Genomic DNA, 6,000 nt, shown 5'->3' with positions numbered 1-6,000 from the left:
GTCAGCTTTGTCTATTAAATAATTTAACTGAGGTGCACCGCTAGACCGTATTGTATACTAAGTCAAATGCAATCAAGTGTTACAGTATGGGTTTCAAGTTAATTTGGAAGTTGAACAGCTGTGCATCACAAGTTGTGATTCCACCAAAGAAATGATGACAAAGAGGAAATGATGGTAACAATAGAACCGGATATGAAAATTGAACCTGGATCTCATGACTGCAGGCAGACTTACACAAACCACTATTTTGCTGTTCTGATGTACATTCAATAGATTTTTTTTATTTTATGTCATCACAATTTTTTGTCATTATGCTTCAATAATCCCAATCAAAATTCCCATCTTTATTGGGCAAGTATGTTTAAGAACACACAAGGAGTTTTTCGCAGGTAGTTAAAGCTATCTAATACTACAGTAGATAGGCCACTCATAACGGGAAAATATATATATACAGTATATACATTTAGGGCAAAAAAACACAGGTGCAGAGAGTCAATGTAAGGGTAGCAGTAGTGTGGTAATGCTGATACAATGGCAATCGTGCAAATGATGCAGAGACCTCAAGCCAAGATACATATCAATACAGCTGTGCATTCAAACGGAAGTTTATCGCTGCCAAGTGTTATTGTCAGTTCATCATAGCAGTAAACGTGGATTTGCTGCCATCGTCTGTCCATATTTAGTTAGCACTATTACGATTTGTATGTTGTCCTGAGTCCTGACCTTCAGTCATCAAATACACACATGTAAGCTGTACAGAAAAAACACCTTATGGTAAAATTGCAAGGCCAACCACTTAACTTAGCTGCCCTTCGTTAAAATTAAATTATGTTGTGTGAATAGTGCTCCCTTGTCTTTCTTTCAACTGCATTATTATTTATATATTTCTATCCACCAGGGGTCGTCAAACCTCCGAGTAGTAGGTAAATTGACAGGTCATGTAGGGATTTGCTAGTTTCTGATCATTAGCTTTCTTTGAACACTAAATTGCATCCTTTACAAAGTCCTCATTTTATTTTGGACAATTTCCAAATGTGACAAATGTTTTATTTTGGAGTATCCAGAGGGGAAATTACAGCGCGTGTAAAGAGAAAGAGAAAAGTATGGTCGAGTGTAAAAGAATGGAATGCCGTACAATAAAGAGGGACGATGACTGCGTTGAGTATGATGATGATAATAAGAGAGGAAAGGGCGAGGAGAGCGGAGCGGGATGGAGGTAAACAGACGATGGGAGGGGGAGGAAGAGGAGGAGGAGGAGCAGCAGCAGCAGCAAGCAGGCACTCGGTCTGCTCGGCCAGCAGGAGGACGCAGCAGCGGCAGCAGCAGCACAAGACAGACAATGGACTGCTATCTACCGAACAGAACCGGATATTAAGGTATGGCTAACTGAGCTGAGGCGTGTCGGGCGGTTTCAGGGTTCGTCGTTGTGTGGTTTGCGCCTCTCGGCTAGGTCGGAAGGAAGGAAGCGACGCGGGTCCGCAGACAGACACCCAGCGGGGCCTGGCTCTCCTAAACCCGCCTCCGGGTCCTTAACCGGTGCCGGTGACACGTTATTACACGGCCGCTGTTTATGACACAGTGCGTGAATGTGGAACATGTACTCGGGACGTGGAGCTGCTTTTTTTTCGCCACGCCGAGCTCTTTTGTTCCTCTTTGGATCCTATTTTAGGAACCTCTATGCTTTATTTACTCCTCGACGGTGGCGGCATTAAACAATGCTGCAGAGGCGCATTTTGATGGACTAAAACCACAATGAAAATTGGTTTTGGTGCAATATTATGTGTTATTTAAAACGCCGAATTTTACATCAGCGGAGTATCTCGCAGTATCCGAGTTGTGTCCAAAATGTTTTAAACGAAAAGCAAAACCTGGTGGCAATATTGTGTTTTTTCTATGGAAGTTCGCAGTAAGCTGCGACCATGCCAACACGGCCAGACGCTCACTGTGTACATGCCAGAGTGAAGCTCTTTACACAGGGCCATCGGGCCTGGGAGTTTCCTCCACTTGTGCAGGGATTGTGAATAGATGAGGGCATTGTGTTGCCATAATGTGTCCTCTGTTCGCAGTCATGGTCATGCCTGTACAGGCAGCATATTAAAAATAGGGCAGGAAGAAGCATCTGCTGCTGCTGCACCAGAGGCTGTCTCACATTGTTTTTAAACGTGTTTGCTTCCGTCGCTTACATCGTGTTAACGTAGGCTGACAACCACCAATTAGAACTCTCATCTTATACAACATTTGAGCTACAAAAAGACAGCATTCAAGGTGGCAAAATTACTCAAACTTTACAGAAAAAAACCTGGTTAAAGTATCAGAACTGATTCAACACCTGTCCTTATAAGTAAAAGTAAAAAATAAAAAAAAGTCCAGACTGAAATAAAAATGTCAAATTGAAAATTAACTGTTACTATTAAAAATATCCATTCATCCATTACACAATATTCATTTTTGATAATTTGGCACATTGTAAAAAATAAAATAAAAAACTTATTAATTTCCACCATATTAACTTGCATCATGTTCATATTAAGCACTACAAGCTAACTTCTTACAGGAGAATCAGGACTTGACTGACAAAAGCAAGAGGAAATCAGGGAAAAAATGCTAATGCTAACTGAAAAATACACATTACCTGTGCAATGTCAGATTAGACATATAATTTCTGAATGCCAGGAGGTTATGTTTTTTTAGGTTGAAAAGGCAATGCATTAGCCACAAATCATTCTTGAAGCAAATCCCCCCCCCCCAAAAAAAAAAAAAGGCTAGGCTTTTAATAAGGCTATGGGGAATATCTTGCTTGCGCAAATCTTTTGCCTAACTGCTGTTGATACTCCCTGGGTCACGTTCCTCCATGTTGCTGCAGATCTCATTCAACCAAGAGCTCAAGGGCAGTTGACTTAACTCTATTTCTTTTTAATGTTGTGCTGCATAGGTTGAAAAACAGTGACAAACCTTTTTTTTACAAAGGAGTAGAAAGTATCAGTAGTTCAAATGTAGCAGTCAGTAGCTTTTATTGCCGGTGTAGCACTCTGCTAATTTTTCTTTGATTGTAATTTGTTTACATTGTAAAGTTCACCTCGTTATTTCAGTGCCTCATAGAGAAGTGTCACAAACAACCTGTACAGAACCGAATTGAGTGAGGGGCTACACCTGTAAAATCAGTAAGGTCTTAAGTTGGACAGTCTTAACCGGCATATAAGTGTAAAATGATAGTTGCACACTATAGAATAAAACAAAGATAAAACTTTATTAAGCAGAGCTAGTTAGCATGGTGACTTAGTTGTTAGCACATCTTCCTCCCAGTTTTGAAGGCCATGGCCTAGATATCTCTCACATTCTGATTACCAAAATTATCGACACTTCTCAGTGATAATTTTTTGCACACGGATTGATATTACTGCGGACTCGCATAGAAATAATTTGGCGCAATGATGCTAAGACAAAAGGATGTGTAAAAGGCAGAGAATGTAATTTCATACTTAAGATTTTTTTTTTTTAAAAGCAGCAACGTGTCTATTGGAAAGCAGAACAGGCTTACACAACAGCATGTCTACCATTGCAGACTCTAGGTAACATCAGATAATTTAATATAAGCTACCATCTCTTGTTAGAACATATTGTAATTCCCCCACAGGTGGTCAAGGATAGACACAGCATTATAAAAATGTAAAAAAAACAAAAACAAAAAAAACATTCATATACTATCAGCCACAACTGATGCACAGGGATGCAACGCGCAGGCTGGCTAACCTGAGCTAACAGCAGCCAGTGCTTTCATCTTCTGACACTACACATCACTCACCAGGCCACATCATGTCTTTTAACTCATTCACTACCATCCATTTTCACTGAAGCAATCCTCTTTGCTCCTGGCTGTTCTACTGGATTTTGACTTATTTTGTGTTCTATTGCTATAAAAACATGGAACATACCAAAAGAAAGATTAGAGTCTCTTCTTTCATCAGGAAAAACAGTATATTTGTATCTGTTTCCGTTTTGCAGCAATTAGCATTAGAATACAGTATAGCTAAGTTTCATTATTATTCACATTCTTGTTTAAAACACTGGGGAAAAGAGCTTTTTGCAACATTGCCCTGATTGAGCTCTTATACGCTGCTGCCACCTGCTGGCCGTTTTTTGTAATAACTACCATTGCTTTATGCAGCCTCTTCATGTCAGAAGCTGTATCAAAGCATCCTGTATGCTCTAACGTAAAAAAAAAAAAAAAACACATACAAAAAACATATAAAACAAAATCAGTTTTTGGGAGTGAAGGACACAGTATTAAAAAACGTATTTATACGTTTTGGGGTTTCAATTCGATTCAGTCACACATGCTACAGTGTAGAACATAAGGATGGCGACCCCAAGTGGACAAAAATACTAACTGCACCTCACATGCATAGTTTGCATTTCATTAAAAAGCTTAATCGTTTTTTATCCAGTTACTCGAATAGATAGAATAATCGGAGCAATCAAATGAAATAATTATGGTGCTATTCTCTGTGAGACACTTTCAGTACAAAATTGTGCTATAAACGAGTAAACATCTTGATGAATCACTGGTTCCTATTTTTATCCTTATGAGGGCGAATCACCAAATGCATGACTTATACAGCATGGCCGTGATCTTGACCGAATGACAAAAGTAACCTCAAACCAAAAAGCAGTAGATATACAGTAGTTGTTCTTGGACTGATGAATGATGCGGAAAATGTCGCCTTGGCTGACGCCAGCTCTTTTCTGTGTGTGCGCGCTTGTTCACATTGGCCCAGTCAAGTTCACATGATCTCTGTATGAGAAACCACTGGTTTGTCAGGACGGGGATCACAAGATGTGCTTTGATTGCAGCATGTGTGAATATCTTTAGCCTCTAGGTTAAGCGTTGCCAGTGATGAGCATGTCATGCTGTGTTTTAGCTACTTCCACTTTTAATTTTGTTAGAACACATTCAAAGTAAACCATTCTAGTCTTTATCTTATAATCATTGTGTGATTCTTGCTGCAAACAACGGCGCACATTTCTTCATTTTGGCCTTGACTCTTGACTGTGGCATATTTGAATGATCACATTCTACACATTTCCACAAGTGAAATAAATTAAGGGGATAATGGAATTGTCAGTAGTAACTTAGTAACAGTACTATAGACTTTTTCACAATGCTTGGCATAATAAACGACTAATTCAGTATGCCTCCTGAAAAAGCTAGCCACTCTGAATTTGGTCACAATTCATCTTATTTCTCTTACCAAAAAGTAGTATACTTTAAGTACATAATATAGAGTATACTTAAGTATACCTAAGTTTATTTAACCTCTAGGCTATCCAGCCACATTATCTTTAGGGCCTTATAAATAAATGTAAAGTATAATTTTGGTTCCTTACTTAGCGAGTGCCTTCTAAGTGCATACTGCAGCAGGGGTGTCCAAGTTCGGTCCTCGAGAGCTCCTCCTGCCTGTTTTCCATGTTTCTCTCCACTAACACACCTGATTCATGATCAGGATCGTGATCAGGCTTCTGCAAAGCTCGCTGATTAGCTGATCATTAGATTCAGCTGCACTGCAGGAGGGAAACCCGGAAAACAGGCTGGATAGGGGCTCTGGAGGACCGGACTTGGGCACCACTGGTCTACAGTTTGTAAACTTTTAGTATATGTTTTAGTATACTTAAAAGTATACTTAACATTTACTTTGTGCAATATACTTCCAATAAGTACAAGAAAAGCAAACTGGATATACTCTCCTAATTTTGAGTACACTTCAAAAAGTACAAGTACATTCTAAGTACTGTATATACTACAGTATGGAAACTTTTAGTATATGTTTTAGTATACTTACAAGTACACTTAACATTTACTACTTCCATAAAGGACAAGAAAAGTAAACTGGAAGAATACTCTCCTAATTTTGAGTATACTTCAAGTATACTTAAATATACTTGGCTTTGGTAAGGGTTACATAATAATTGCCCCCACACTTTGTTTTCTCCACCCATGATAGA

At 39.1% G+C, this 6,000-nt stretch overlaps 1 protein-coding gene across 1 annotated transcript in view; it reads left to right on the top strand.

The window, feature by feature from the left end:
- Nucleotides 1-1,245: 1,245 nt before the first annotated feature.
- Nucleotides 1,246-6,000, top strand: part of ppp1r9ba (protein phosphatase 1, regulatory subunit 9Ba) — a 28,392-nt gene continuing 23,637 nt past the window's right edge. The window contains exon 1 of the mRNA XM_077557667.1: nt 1,246-1,376. The gene's annotated coding sequence lies outside the window, so the exon portion shown is untranslated. The remainder of the gene's footprint in view (nt 1,377-6,000) is intronic.

The sequence above is a fragment of the Vanacampus margaritifer genome, chromosome 2 (assembly GCF_051991255.1).
Source record: "Vanacampus margaritifer isolate UIUO_Vmar chromosome 2, RoL_Vmar_1.0, whole genome shotgun sequence".
Classification (NCBI taxonomy): Eukaryota; Metazoa; Chordata; class Actinopteri; order Syngnathiformes; family Syngnathidae; genus Vanacampus; species Vanacampus margaritifer.
Note: the sequence above shows the minus strand (reverse complement) of the source record. Positions and strands in the feature narration are given on the sequence as shown.